Raw genomic sequence first — 15,430 nt, 5'->3', positions numbered from 1 at the left:
TCTGAGCCAACAACGCCTCCTATTACACCAGCTAAAAAACCTTTGACTAAGAAGAGTGCTGTAAAAATAATACAAAAATGACTTTGTATTGAAATGCACAACTAAGATGGTTGTGTGTGTGTGTATATATATTGAAATGATGGTATTGGTGTTTTTTTTTTTTTTTTTTTTTAATGAATGGCAAATATTGATTTAAGTCATGTTTTCTATTGAAATTAGGTTAATTTTGTCCATTATGTTCTGAAATGCTACTGATTGATTTTTATTTCATTTTTATGGCAAAGCTTTGTTAAATGTTGTTTAATGTATTTTTTTTTTTTATTAAAACAAATGTGTGTCAATTCTTGGAATATGTGACCTTTATTGCATGGGCTTATCTTACATTTGGAAAGTTGCGTGCATTCTTCTAGCCATTCTTAACTAGGCACTAAGTTTAGTTTCACAAACCATACTGGGAAAAGCAAGTAGTGTAACCATAAGTGTCATTGTGAATAACTAAAGAAACGGTTGGTATTCTGTTCTGTAAAGATTTAAATATGCAACAATGGTGCTTTAAAATCACTTCAAAGGCCCCCTCTAATTTGCTTACTTTATCCAATGTGCTAAATGGTATTTAAACTAAAAATAATCGTTATTTTTAATTCACATTTTTATCACCTCTCACAATATTGTTTCTAGGCAGCATAAAAAAAAAAAACTTAATTGTACAAGACATTATCAAAGATGACTGTCAAAGTAATGTACTTGTAGCAAAAATATAGGTTACAGTTGCATATGGCAGTTAACCCATGTAATTCCAATTTCTTTTCCCTGAGATAACATGTATGAATACATAAGGATATTAAACAATCTTTAACAATTACGTCAAAAATATATATCAAAATCCATACAAAAAACTTGATTATTCGTCAGGTCACAATTGTGACCATTAGTAGAACAAAGGGAGGCTAGGTATATGGTGTTAATGGATTTATAAACTGACAAACTTCTACAGTTTAAAGACCAGGTTCAATAATTGTTTTAAGCTTTAGTTAATAGTGTTGTATTACATCAAGACACACCATGCAAAATTTCCATTTGTCAAACAGTGACCCCTAGAGTCGCTGTGGAGTACTTGTATTTTTTCTGAATATTAACTTAATGACCTAATATCTAATATGCCCATGACAATTTAGAAACTGAAAATAGAACATAAAAATATATGTATTAGATCTAATATAACAAAATTACAAGATTATAAAATGCATTGCGTGAATTCTTGTTTAAAGAGAAGTGTTTAATCTACAATTAAACTAGGAATGTTTGACGGAATAGTGAATATTATCAGGAAACCTGCTCCAGACTTTAGGACCCACATGCAAAAACAAAACATTCTCTCCTTTAGTGCAGTTCAATATCCTAAGTAGTACCAAAAGTCCAGAATTGTAAGATTCTTACAAGAACCTGTTAATCTTAATGTTGTAAAATAATATTTTATTGATCTATATACTGCATCTTGGACTAACTTTATTTGTTAAAGGTGCAGGACAACCACCTAACAGTGAATCACAATAATATCAACTAAACTCATTAAACGTAACATGCTGTCCATTTAAATACTAAATCTTCATTTTGAGTTATTTCTCATTTGAACTATGGAACTTCTACATCTATGGAAACACATGACTTCCCAGGGGCTCAATGAGTGACAGGCATATGACCCAGAGATTGTGGGTTCAAGTCCTTTGTCTTACAACTTTATAAAGTTGTGTCATTTCAATTTCTTTATCATACTGAAAAGCATTGTACTATTCTTTCTTCCTATTAAATACAACGTGTGTTTCATTTATATGCAAAGTCTTTATTTTGAGTCCATTCTCTTTTTTACTACTGAACCTCGGCAGCTGGATGATCTCATTTCTTTTGTGAGGTAAGAAGTTAATAAGTAAGAATACTTTGGTTATTAAAGTTTCTTTTAAAGTTTGGAAAGCAAAGTATTTTTAAGTACTTTTTGAACCCATGGAACCATTGAAGGCTTGGCCCCGTAAGGCTGCTTGCAGCTTTAATTATTATTATTATTATTATTCTTCTTCCGCAAATGGAAGTCTATGGCAGCCCTATGAACCGTACATAGGAAAATGATGAAATTTGGCAGACTTGTAGTGATGCTAATGAATAGTAATTGGACCAATTTTTGACCCTCTAGGACCAACTCTATAGCGCCACCACCAGTTCAAAAATTCAACATTGAAATGGTTATAACTTTTGAACCCTTTGATCTAGAGACATGAAACTTAGTACACCTGATTCCACTCATCATGCTGATCACAACCAATACCTTACATTAAGACCCCGCCCATTACAGTAGTGGCCATTTTGAAATGTACAGTATTCAGTTATTTCGCTACTCCTCCTTCAAATTTTGTCCAATTTTCTCCAAACATGCACTCAAATGATCTTCAGACTGAGCCGCATAAAAGTACTGTTCCCGATTTTTTTGTTATACTGGAAAAAAAAAAGTTATAATGTCGCAAACTTAACGAGGTCCACCCAAAATTGGCTAAGAGGCTGTATCTCGGCCAAAGTTTGATCAATCGAAACGAAAATTGGTACACTTCATCGGAAGCATGTTCTGAGGTCCCATGCCAAAGTTGGGAATAGCGCCACCTACGGGTCATGAGATATGACAAATTGCTATTTTGGCCAATAACTTTTGAACAGTTTGTCAGAAATTCATAATTGTGGTATCTATGGATTCCTTGCGTCATGCCGAATCCGTGGATATCGATTTTGCCATGATGGGATGTACCACGTGTCCGCCATTTTGAATTTTGTCATAAATTGCAATATCTTTTAAACTATTTGACATATCAGCACACAATTTGGTAGGGATGACCGACACCATGTCCTAAAGCGACATGAGAAGTTTGATCACAGCGCCACCTAGTGTTCCAGATATATCATTGTTTTTTGAAAAAACGCTTATAACATTTGAAAATATTGTTCAAATTTTGAGTTCTTTATGACATTATGTTCCTTGGTTTATGCCGATTTAGACGATATCTCATTTGTCATTTTCCAACAATGTGACTGGCCGCCATATTGGAGCGAATGTAAAACAGTTTTTTCGCTACTCCTCCTTCAAAATTTGTCCAAAATTGTCCAAAATTTGCTCAAATGATCTTCGGACCGAGCCGCACAGAAGTACTGTTCCCGATTTTTTTGCTATACTGTAATAAAAAAAGTTATGATGTCGCAAATTTAACAAGGTCGACCCAACATTGGTTCAGAGGCTGTAACTTGTGAACAGTTTGTCAAAAAATCATAAAATTGGTGTCTATCGATTCCTTGCATCATGTCAAATCCGACGATATCTATTTTGCCAGGATTGGATGTACCACGTTATAAGCTAAATTAGCATTAAGCTAGCTTAGCATGCTTATCTGGTTAACATGTCATGGAACTTTTTGTGAACTCATTCTCACACTGAAACCTCTACTCAGCAGGCTGGTGAACGTGCATGAGTGATTAGCTCAACGTGTTACACCACGGATCCCGATGTTCAGCGTCGTGGGTTCGCCACTCAGTGTGACATGTGCCCAGACCGCATGAGGTACTGTGGCAGGAAAAGATGCAGAAGTTGCATCTGTTCCAGGCATTGTGCATAAGAATGATCTCATCTGAAGCTGCCACACACAACATGCAGTGCTTTTACGTCCAATTCATTGTTGTTCTTCTTCCAGAAGGGTAGTCAATGGCAGCCCTATGAACCACAAGTTAGAAAATTGGCACACTTGTAGTGATGGTAATGAGTAGTAATCTGACCAATTTTGGATGATTTAATCTAAACTTTTTAAATACAAAATGTTCTCCATTTACTTCAAAATTCTTAATTTTGACTTGATTCTCTCTTGAAAATATTGAATTTCGGCAGCTGTGTGGATGCATGTCTGGCAAGTGGCTCAACGAGATGAGTGACAGGCATCTAACCCATAGATAGTGGGATCGAGTCCCGTGTGGGACAACTTTAAAATTGTGTATTATGAAATTAATTGATTATGAAACACTTGTAGTGAGTAGTCCAACGTGTGATCAGATGATCTTTGGACCGAGCTGCACAGAAATGATGAACAGGTTTTTGATAGTAGCCCCCATACCAAAGATCTTCCTCTCTGCAGTTGATCTAGCCTGTGTTTGTTGCCTTATCTTAGTTAGCTTAGCATACTAATTGGTTAGCATGCTAGCCAGATGCCATTCTTTCTAATGTGGCTCTTCAGTTATCAGGCTAAACCATAAGGCTTTAAGTGGTGGACAAGTTGCTTCTGTTCCAGGTGAAGGAGCTAGTAGAATAGAACACACAGATAATTTATTTAAAAATTCTTCATTTTGAGTTGCTTCTCACTTGAACTATGGATCTTCTGCATCTTGGCCAAAACACAACTTCCAAGTGGTGCAATGAGATGAGTGACAGATATCTGACCCAGAGATAGTGGGTTCAAGCCCCATGTGGGACAACTTTAATTTAAAAAAAAAATGTGTTAAGTTGTCATTTCAATTCCTTTATTATCCAGATAAGCATTGTTGTAATCTTTCTTTTGGGATTAGAAATGTGTTTTTGTTCATTCTATGTTGATTCTTACCTGAAGTCTTAAATATCCAGAAAGGTTTGTGAACAAATGAGCAGTCATTGACTTTCAACTATTCTAATTGCATTGTAAGCAGTTACATAAATTGGTTGTTTTCTTCCTATGTATAGTCGTATCCTCTTTTTTTTTTGCCTCCATGTGTTAATTCTCAACTTCATATATGTGTTTGTGCATTGTGTGTAAAGTAGTGAACTGGAGAGCAGAAGGGTATGATAAGATGTTTGTGGTGGTCTAGGTAAACCTCTATTTTTTTAAATTGTGCTGCCTTTTTTACATTTCAAGTTAAATACATAAAGCTTCAAACAGAACACAAATGCCTATTCAATTGATCAACCACTGGCAACATTTTATTGCAAAGTATATAGTAAAGAATACTTTCAATTCCATACAAGAAATGGTTTGACCAACTCCACAATATTAACTGATCTGACATTAAACATTTGAATGTGTACATATGCATATCTTTTAATTATTTTAAGTCCCATAAACATTAGACTTACTTAGTGACTTGAATATCAGTTTTTCCTTCTCGTCATGTGGACAATAAATAAAAGTAATTTTATCATAATAGTAAACCATAAAATCACATTAAAATACATGAACATTTTTGTATTATCTAACATTAAGAATTGTTTTAAAAAATAAATTGTAATTGTAAATAGAAGTTAATTAGTTACTACATGAATGTTAAATTACAAATAGTTACTATTCTAACAGTACATTATTTGGATCAACATCAATTAGTTGAGGTATATTGCCAAAAAGACTAGTAAAAGCTAACCTAAAGAATTTACATAATGTATACAATTATTTATTCTCAAATAAGCAACAAAATATCATTACACATCAAACAATACACTATCATTATACACAGAGCTGCACTCCAGGTTTATTGCTGCTCCTGATGCTTTGAATATTTTCCCAAAACAATCAGAGTAAAGCTTAATTAAGTTCAAGAGGCTTCATTTCTCCATCCCTAAAAGGCATTATACAAGTAAATTTACCTTTCAATTATTTCCAGCAGACTTTCAGATCCATTTCTTGCCTCCACTAAACCAAGCTTCCCAATTCTAAAATGATTAACTCAGCAATTTGATGAATGTATTACTAATTCCTGCAATCACCCTAATTGAATCGTTTGTTAATTGCATACCAAGCATTGTCAATTTCTGTTCTAGTAGGCCTAATCTACTATAAATCACACCACTTGCAAACCTCTTTTTTCATGCAACAGCAAAAATGAACAAATATTTAAATAGACCAGAGACCAGTGAATCTGACAACTGCATTTATGTTTACATTCATGCAGTTTCCAGAGTGCAACTGTCTAGAACAAACTCAAAGTTTTTTAATGCAACTTTGCAAACAGGTCGCAGTGAATATCACCAAGCTGTCATCTTTGCGCACGAAAAACATCAAACTTGGACAACATTAGCATTAAATCGGACAGCGGTTAAACTGTCAAACATAACAAAAAAGCCAAGTAAGTGGTAGTCTAGCTATTTAATCCTGTTTTCTATCTGATAAACTTTCAGTAATCGTATTCCTTTCAAATTCATTGTACAAACAAGCCCATATCAATTCTCACTTTTTTCATTCTTTAGGCCTCAATAATTCTGAATATTTCATTCAGTGTGATCGGAGTACTGCTGTGGAAGTCGCAACATCTACATTTCCCCACAAACCACCAAAAGAGATAGAAAAACTCACTGTAGAAGAAGCAAAAACTCTGGGATCACGACAATTGGTAAGCTGTTTTTTTTTCAACCTTCTCACTGTGTAAATAGCCTACAGGGTTGTTTACTTGTTGTAGTAATGCTCTGGAGAGTAGTACAATCACATATATTAGCCCTCTGTAGATTGTGCAAAATCGTTTTTATGGGGAGAAAAACATTTTAAAGTAGCCTGACGTTCAAAAAAATGCTAAAATGTGAAAGATTTTTCAGATGCACAGGCAAAGATTACTCTGCTTCTCAGTTATCTTTGCTAGATGCTTTACAAACATGATTAATGCGTTTCAAATTGGTTAATGTGTGGAAAAGTTTGGCTATTTCCTCTTCTTATGACCACAACAGCAGTTGTATACATTTCCCTTGTAATCATGTTTATTGATGTATATTTTTGATTGTACATGTACGATTTTCTTTAAATTTTCAGATCACTAAAATATCTGCAACAGTATGCAAGCTAAACAACGCAACTACTGTAAAGGCCTGGGGTACAGACTGTGAGATCCAAGAATGTTCCTTGCAAGATCCATCTGGAGAAATTCAACTTACTCTTTGGGAAAACCAAGTTTCAAAACTGCAACTAGGTAACTCCTACACCTTTACCAATCTTAAAACTAGACTGTACAACAGCCTTAAGAGCCTCACAACAACCCTGAAAACAACCATGGAACCTATTGCACAGGACCAAGTTTTCCCACCTGGTCAAGGCCCTAAAATCAGTAAAGAACCCTCTCTACCTAATACAGTGGTGAAACAAAAGCCAATAGGGGTGCAAATAAACATTAAAAAACAATGTCCAAAATGCCACAAATCACAAGAACAATTCAACATCAAACAGCAATTTCACCGTTGCCCGACTTGCAAAATTCTACGGAACACAAAAAGCTATATAACAAAATGCAATGGAATAATTGAGATAAATCAAGACAGTCAAATAACTTCTCTTACGGTTTCGAACTCAACTTTGTCAAAATTCATAGCACCAGAACTTGAACTGTCAACTTGTGATTCACAAGATATAGAAGAACTCTTTCTATCCTCCGATGAACTGACTTTAACATATAATAACTGTTTGGAAGTCACCAATATTGAAAACGCTTCATCCGCTCATCCCAGTGATGAGGATTTATTTGAAGTGAATATCGATGAAATCAACCCTGTCCTCTGTGTCACAGAGACACAAAGCACTCCAGAACCCAAGTCTCCAGTTAAAAGACCATCTGAGCCAACAACGCCTCCTATTACACCAGCTAAAAAACCTTTGACTAAGAAGAGTGCTGTAAAAATAATACAAAAATGACTTTGTATTGAAATGCACAACTAAGATGGTTGTGTGTGTGTGTGTATATATATTGAAATGATGGTATTGGTGTTTTTTTTTTTTGTTTTTTTTTTAATGAATGGCAAATATTGATTTAAGTCATGTTTTCTATTGAAATTAGGTTAATTTTGTCTATTATGTTCTGAAATGCTACTGATTGATTTTTATTTCATTTTTATGGCAAAGCTTTGTTAAATGTTGTTTAATGTGTTTTTTTTTTTATTAAAACAAATGTGTGTCAATTCTTGGAATATGTGACCTTTATTGCATGGGCTTATCTTGCATTTGGAAAGTTGCGTGCATTCTTCTAGCCATTCTTAACTAGGCACTAAGTTTAGTTTCACAAACCATACTGGGAAAAGCAAGTAGTGTAACCATAAGTGTCATTGTGAATAACTAAAGAAACGGTTGGTATTCTGTTCTGTAAAGATTTAAATATGCAACAATGGTGCTTTAAAATCACTTCAAAGGCCCCCTCTAATTTGCTTACTTTATCCAATGTGCTAAATGGTATTTAAACTAAAAATAATCGTTATTTTTAATTCACATTTTTATCACCTCTCACAATATTGTTTCTAGGCAGCATAAAAAAAAAAACTTAATTGTACAAGACATTATCAAAGATGACTGTCAAAGTAATGTACTTGTAGCAAAAATATAGGTTACAGTTGCATATGGCAGTTAACCCATGTAATTCCAATTTCTTTTCCCTGAGATAACATGTATGAATACATAAGGATATTAAACAATCTTTAACAATTACGTCAAAAATATATATCAAAATCCATACAAAAAACTTGATTATTCGTCAGGTCACAATTGTGACCATTAGTAGAACAAAGGGAGGCTAGGTATATGGTGTTAATGGATTTATAAACTGACAAACTTCTACAGTTTAAAGACCAGGTTCAATAATTGTTTTAAGCTTTAGTTAATAGTGTTGTATTACATCAAAGACACACCATGCAAAATTTCCATTTGTCAAACAGTGACCCCTAGAGTCGCTGTGGAGTACTTGTATTTTTTCTGAATATTAACTTAATGACCTAATATCTAATATGCCCATGACAATTTAGAAACTGAAAATAGAACATAAAAATATGTATTAGATCTAATATAACAAAATTACAAGATTATAAAATGCATTGCGTGAATTCTTGTTTAAAGAGAAGTGTTTAATCTACAATTAAACTAGGAATGTTTGACAGAATAGTGAATATTATCAGGAAACCTGCTCCAGACTTTAGGACCCACATGCAAAAACAAAACATTCTCTCCTTTAGTGCAGTTCAATATTCTTAGTAGTACCAAAAGTCCAGAATTGTAAGATTCTTACAAGAACCTGTTAATCTTAATGTTGTAAAATAATATTTTATCGATCTATATACTGCATCTTGGACTAACTTTATTTGTTAAAGGTGCAGGACAACCACCTAACAGTGAATCACAATAATATCAACTAAACTCATTAAACGTAACATGCTGTCCATTTAAATACTAAATCTTCATTTTGAGTTGATTCTCATTTGAACTATGGAACTTCTACATCTATGGAAACACATGACTTTCCAGGGGCTCAATGAGTGACAGGCATATGACCCAGAGATTGTGGGTTCAAGTCCTTTGTCTTACAACTTTATAAAGTTGTGTCATTTCAATTTCTTTATCATCCTGAAACGCATTGTACTATTCTTTCTTCCTATTAAATACAACGTGTGTTTCATTTATATGCAAAGTCTTTATTTTGAGTTCATTCTCTTTTTTACTACTGAACCTCGGCAGCTGGATGATCTCATTTCTTTTGTGAGGTAAGAAGTTAATGAGTAAGAATACTTTGGTTATTAAAGTTTCTTTTAAAGTTTTGAAAGCAAAGTATTTTTAAGTACTTTTTGAACCCATGGAACCATTGAAGGCTTGGCCCCGTAAGGCTGCTTGCAGCTTTAATTAGGGGCCAAGCACCGAAGGTGCAGAGGCACCTATTGTATCTGTTGGTTTTCTTATTAGGGGCCAAGCACCGAAGGTGCAGAGGCACCTATTGTATCTGTTAGTTTTCTTATTATTATTATTCCGTGAATGGGAGTCTATGGCAGCCCTATGAACAGTAAGTAGGAAAATGATGAAATTTGGCACACTTGTAGTGATGCTAATGAATAGTAATTGGACCAATTTTTGACCCTCTAGGACCAACTCTATAGCGCCACCACCAGTTCATAAATTCAACATTGAAATGGTTATAACTTTTAAACCCTTTGATCTAGAGACATCAAACTTGGTACACCTGATTCCACTCATCATGCTGATCACAACCAATACCTTACATTAAGACCCCGCCCATTACAGTAGTGGCCATTTTGAAATGTACAGTATTCCGTTTTTTCGCTACTCCTCCATCAAATTTTGTCCAATTTTCTCCAAACATGGGCTCAAATGATCGTCAGACTGAGCCGCATAAAAGTACTGTTCCCGATTTTTTTTACTCATCTTTGTTCAAAAGTTATGGTGTCGCAAACTTAACGAGGTCCACCCAAAATTGGCTAAGAGGCTGTATCTCGGCCAAAGTTTGATCAATTAAAATGAAAATTGGTACACTTCATCGGAAGCATGTTCTGAGGTCCCAGGCCAAAGTTGGGAATGGCGCCACCTACGGGTCATGAGATATGACAAATTGCTATTTTGGCCAATAACTTTTGAACAGTTTGTCAGAAATTCATAATTGTGGTATCTATGGATTCCTTGCATCATGCCGAATCCGTGGATATCGATTTTGCCATGATGGGATGTACCACGTGTCCGCCATTTTGAATTTTGTCATAATTTGCAATATCTTTTAAACTATTTGAAATTTCCTCACCACATTTGGTATGGATCATCATTAGCATGGCCCGAAGGTACATGAGAAGTTTGATCACAGCGCCACCTAGTGTTCCAGAGATATCATTGTTTTTTGAAAAAACGCTTATAACTTTTGCTATCATTGCTTGAAATTTGATTTCTTTATGTCAATATATTCCTTGGCTTATGCCGATTTCAACGATATCTCATATGCTATTTTCCAACAATGTGACTGGCCGCCATATTGGAGCGAATGTAAAACAGTTTTTTCGCTACTCCTCCTTCAAAATTTGTCCAAAATTGTCCAAAATTTGCTCAAATGATCTTCGGACCGAGCCGCATAAAAGTACTGTTCCCGATTTTTTTGCTATACTGTAATAAAAAAGTTATGATGTCACAAATTTAACAAGGTCAACCCAAAATTGGCTAAGAGGCTGTAACTTGTGAACAGTTTGTCACAAAATCATAAAATTGGTGTCTATCGATTCCTTGCATCATGTCGAATCCGACGATATCTATTTTGCCAGGATTGGATGTACCACGTTATAAGCTAAATTAGCATTAAGCTAGCTTAGCATGCTTATCTGGTTAACATGTCATGGAACTTTTTGTGAACTCATTCTCACACTGAAACCTCTACTCAGCAGGCTGGTGAACGTGCATGAGTGATTAGCTCAACGTGTTACACCACGGATCCCGATGTTCAGCGTCGTGGGTTCGCCACTCAGTGTGACATGTGCCCAGACCGCATGAGGTACTGTGGCAGGAAAAGATGCAGAAGTTGCATCTGTTCCAGGCATTGTGCATAAGAATGATCTCATCTGAAGCTGCCACACACAACATGCAGTGCTTTTACGTCCAATTCATTGTTGTTCTTCTTCCAGAAGGGTAGTCAATGGCAGCCCTATGAACCACAAGTTAGAAAATTGGCACACTTGTAGTGATGGTAATGAGTAGTAATCTGACCAATTTTGGATGATTTAATCTAAACTTTTTAAATACAAAATGTTCTCCATTTACTTCAAAATTCTTAATTTTGACTTGATTCTCTCTTGAAAATATTGAATTTCGGCAGCTGTGTAGATGCATGTCTGGCAAGTGGCTCAACGAGATGAGTGACAGGCATCTAACCCATAGATAGTGGGTTCGAGTCCCGTGTGGGACAACTTTAAAATTGTGTATTATGAAATTAATTGATTATGAAACACTTGTAGTGAGTAGTCCAACGTGTGATCAGATGATCTTTGGACCGAGCTGCACAGAAATGATGAACAGGTTTTTGATAGTAGCCCCCATACCAAAGATCTTCCTCTCTGCAGTTGACCTAGCCTGTGTTTGTTGCCTTATCTTAGTTAGCTTAGCATACTAATTGGTTAGCATGCTAGCCAGATGCCATTCTTTCTAATGTGGCTCTTCAGTTATCAGGCTAAACCATAAGGCTTTAAGTGGTGGACAAGTTGCTTCTGTTCCAGGTGAAGGAGCTAGTAGAATAGAACACACAGATAATTTATTTAAAAATTCTTCATTTTGAGTTGCTTCTCACTTGAACTATGGATCTTCTGCATCTTGGCCAAAACACAACTTCCAAGTGGTGCAATGAGATGAGTGACAGATATCTGACCCAGAGATAGTGGGTTCAAGCCCCATGTGGGACAACTTTAATTTAAAAAAAAAATGTGTTAAGTTGTCATTTCAATTCCTTTATTATCCAGATAAGCATTGTTGTAATCTTTCTTTTGGGATTAGAAATGTGTTTTTGTTCATTCTATGTTGATTCTTACCTGAAGTCTTAAATATCCAGAAAGGTTTGTGAACAAATGAGCAGTCATTGACTTTCAACTATTCTAATTGCATTGTAAGCAGTTACATAAATTGGTTGTTTTCTTCCTATGTATAGTCGTATCCTCTTTTTTTTTTTGCCTCCATGTGTTAATTCTCAACTTCATATATGTGTTTGTGCATTGTGTGTAAAGTAGTGAACTGGAGAGCAGAAGGGTATGATAAGATGTTTGTGGTGGTCTAGGTAAACCTCTATTTTTTTAAATTGTGCTGCCTTTTTTACATTTCAAGTTAAATACATAAAGCTTCAAACAGAACACAAATGCCTATTCAATTGATCAACCACTGGCAACATTTTATTGCAAAGTATATAGTAAAGAATACTTTCAATTCCATACAAGAAATGGTTTGACCAACTCCACAATATTAACTGATCTGACATTAAACATTTGAATGTGTACATATGCATATCTTTTAATTATTTTAAGTCCCATAAACATTAGACTTACTTAGTGACTTGAATATCAGTTTTTCCTTCTCGTCATGTGGACAATAAATAAAAGTAATTTTATCATAATAGTAAACCATAAAATCACATTAAAATACATGAACATTTTTGTATTATCTAACATTAAGAATTGTTTTAAAAAATAAATTGTAATTGTAAATAGAAGTTAATTAGTTACTACATGAATGTTAAATTACAAATAGTTACTATTCTAACAGTACATTATTTGGATCAACATCAATTAGTTGAGGTATATTGCCAAAAAGACTAGTAAAAGCTAACCTAAAGAATTTACATAATGTATACAATTATTTATTCTCAAATAAGCAACAAAATATCATTACACATCAAACAATACACTATCATTATACACAGAGCTGCACTCCAGGTTTATTGCTGCTCCTGATGCTTTGAATATTTTCCCAAAACAATCAGAGTAAAGCTTAATTAAGTTCAAGAGGCTTCATTTCTCCATCCCTAAAAGGCATTATACAAGTAAATTTACCTTTCAATTATTTCCAGCAGACTTTCAGATCCATTTCTTGCCTCCACTAAACCAAGCTTCCCAATTCTAAAATGATTAACTCAGCAATTTGATGAATGTATTACTAATTCCTGCAATCACCCTAATTGAATCGTTTGTTAATTGCATACCAAGCATTGTCAATTTCTGTTCTAGTAGGCCTAATCTACTATAAATCACACCACTTGCAAACCTCTTTTTTCATGCAACAGCAAAAATGAACAAATATTTAAATAGACCAGAGACCAGTGAATCTGACAACTGCATTTATGTTTACATTCATGCAGTTTCCAGAGTGCAACTGTCTAGAACAAACTCAAAGTTTTTTAATGCAACTTTGCAAACAGGTCGCAGTGAATATCACCAAGCTGTCATCTTTGCGCACGAAAAACATCAAACTTGGACAACATTAGCATTAAATCGGACAGCGGTTAAACTGTCAAACATAACAAAAAAGCCAAGTAAGTGGTAGTCTAGCTATTTAATCCTGTTTTCTATCTGATAAACTTTCAGTAATCGTATTCCTTTCAAATTCATTGTACAAACAAGCCCATATCAATTCTCACTTTTTTCATTCTTTAGGCCTCAATAATTCTGAATATTTCATTCAGTGTGATCGGAGTACTGCTGTGGAAGTCGCAACATCTACATTTCCCCACAAACCACCAAAAGAGATAGAAAAACTCACTGTAGAAGAAGCAAAAACTCTGGGATCACGACAATTGGTAAGCTGTTTTTTTTTCAACCTTCTCACTGTGTAAATAGCCTACAGGGTTGTTTACTTGTTGTAGTAATGCTCTGGAGAGTAGTACAATCACATATATTAGCCCTCTGTAGATTGTGCAAAATCGTTTTTATGGGGAGAAAAACATTTTAAAGTAGCCTGACGTTCAAAAAAATGCTAAAATGTGAAAGATTTTTCAGATGCACAGGCAAAGATTACTCTGCTTCTCAGTTATCTTTGCTAGATGCTTTACAAACATGATTAATGCGTTTCAAATTGGTTAATGTGTGGAAAAGTTTGGCTATTTCCTCTTCTTATGACCACAACAGCAGTTGTATACATTTCCCTTGTAATCATGTTTATTGATGTATATTTTTGATTGTACATGTACGATTTTCTTTAAATTTTCAGATCACTAAAATATCTGCAACAGTATGCAAGCTAAACAACGCAACTACTGTAAAGGCCTGGGGTACAGACTGTGAGATCCAAGAATGTTCCTTGCAAGATCCATCTGGAGAAATTCAACTTACTCTTTGGGAAAACCAAGTTTCAAAACTGCAACTAGGTAACTCCTACACCTTTACCAATCTTAAAACTAGACTGTACAACAGCCTTAAGAGCCTCACAACAACCCTGAAAACAACCATGGAACCTATTGCACAGGACCAAGTTTTCCCACCTGGTCAAGGCCCTAAAATCAGTAAAGAACCCTCTCTACCTAATACAGTGGTGAAACAAAAGCCAATAGGGGTGCAAATAAACATTAAAAAACAATGTCCAAAATGCCACAAATCACAAGAACAATTCAACATCAAACAGCAATTTCACCGTTGCCCGACTTGCAAAATTCTACGGAACACAAAAAGCTATATAACAAAATGCAATGGAATAATTGAGATAAATCAAGACAGTCAAATAACTTCTCTTACGGTTTCGAACTCAACTTTGTCAAAATTCATAGCACCAGAACTTGAACTGTCAACTTGTGATTCACAAGATATAGAAGAACTCTTTCTATCCTCCGATGAACTGACTTTAACATATAATAACTGTTTGGAAGTCACCAATATTGAAAACGCTTCATCCGCTCATCCCAGTGATGAGGATTTATTTGAAGTGAATATCGATGAAATCAACCCTGTCCTCTGTGTCACAGAGACACAAAGCACTCCAGAACCCAAGTCTCCAGTTAAAAGACCATCTGAGCCAACAACGCCTCCTATTACACCAGCTAAAAAACCTTTGACTAAGAAGAGTGCTGTAAAAATAATACAAAAATGACTTTGTATTGAAATGCACAACTAAGATGGTTGTGTGTGTGTGTGTATATATATTGAAATGATGGTATTGGTGTTTTTTTTTTTTGTTTTTTTTTTAATGAATGG

This window comes from Rhinichthys klamathensis, unplaced genomic scaffold, assembly GCF_029890125.1.
Source record: "Rhinichthys klamathensis goyatoka isolate OS25496 unplaced genomic scaffold, OSU_Roscu_1.1 h1tg000595l_1, whole genome shotgun sequence".
Taxonomy (NCBI): Eukaryota; Metazoa; Chordata; class Actinopteri; order Cypriniformes; family Leuciscidae; genus Rhinichthys; species Rhinichthys klamathensis.
Note: the sequence above shows the minus strand (reverse complement) of the source record.